We start from the raw sequence: 1,148 nt of genomic DNA, 5'->3' as shown, positions 1-1,148 counted from the left end.
TTTCAAGTTGGATATCATATTATTGTCTGAACAACTGAGCCTTTTTTTTTTTTTACTGACTTGAACAGAATTAAATACTAGAATACGTACCAAACCAAACAGCCATGTGCTCCAAGCTATATGTAAAATGAATAAAACTTCCGCACCCTTAATTTGAGCATTTTCTTTAGATTCGGATTTTTTCGAGAGATAGATTCTCAAAGTTCGGTTAGCATATAAGGAAATAAGGGATCAATGACCCCGCTTGGTATCAATGTCTGGGTGCAATGAGGACACAATCTCCCCGCTATTTACTGATTATTATTTAAATAAAGTTCATTAATCAAATCACAATCAGTTGTGCTGCTGGGTTAGCCGTTAATACTTTCTACCAATGAACAGTCTTACTTCATTGCTGTGCGTGCGACGAAACTCGGAGCCGACGGCGAATCTGTGTTGCTGGAACTGCTGCTGTTCTTAAAGACGGTAGGATCTTGTGGGGCCACGGCTAATTACAGGAACGGGCAATCGTAGTTAATACAGCCTCTTCCGCCCGTCCAGGTAACGGCCTTGCCGCAGTGGATACACCGGTTGCCGTCAGATCACCGATGTTAAGCGCTGTCGGGCGTGGCCGGCACTTGAATGGGTGACCATCCGGGCCGCCATGTGCTGTTGCCATTTTTCGGGGTGCACTCAGCCTCGTGATGCCAATTGAGGAGCTACTCGATCGAATAGTAGCGGCTCCGGTCAAAGAAAACCATCGTAACGACCGGGAGAGCGGTGTGCTGACCACACGCCCCTCCTATCCACATCCCCAGTTGAGGATGACACGACGGTCGGATGGTCCCGATGGGCCACTTGTGGCCTGATGACGGAGTGCTTCCGCCCGTCCACTGTCCTTCCTCCTGCTGCTACTCATGTGGCCGGCGCGCGTACATGATGCCGCCGAAATGGTGCTCCCTACTGCGAGAGAGTTAACACCACTCTTCCGCACACTACAAGCGCTGGAACCCGTCTCTCGCTCTCTCCGCGCGCTCTGTGCTACAACTCCCTACCCAAAGATTTTACAACGCACAAGCACTGCTATTATCGTTGCTAGTCGATGCAAATAACAATTCCTTAGGCTTTTTCCCAGGGCTTATAAGTTTCACAGTAAAACACAGATAAAT

The 1,148-nt window shown here is 48.4% G+C and overlaps 1 pseudogene; it reads left to right on the top strand.

The window, feature by feature from the left end:
• Positions 1-539: 539 nt before the first annotated feature.
• Positions 540-657, top strand: LOC126475844 (5S ribosomal RNA; annotated as a pseudogene).
• Positions 658-1,148: the final 491 nt, after the last annotated feature.

This window comes from Schistocerca serialis, chromosome 4, assembly GCF_023864345.2.
Source record: "Schistocerca serialis cubense isolate TAMUIC-IGC-003099 chromosome 4, iqSchSeri2.2, whole genome shotgun sequence".
NCBI classification, from domain to species: Eukaryota; Metazoa; Arthropoda; class Insecta; order Orthoptera; family Acrididae; genus Schistocerca; species Schistocerca serialis.
The sequence above is the reverse complement of the archived record's forward strand: the minus strand, read 5'-3'. Positions and strand labels throughout refer to the sequence as shown.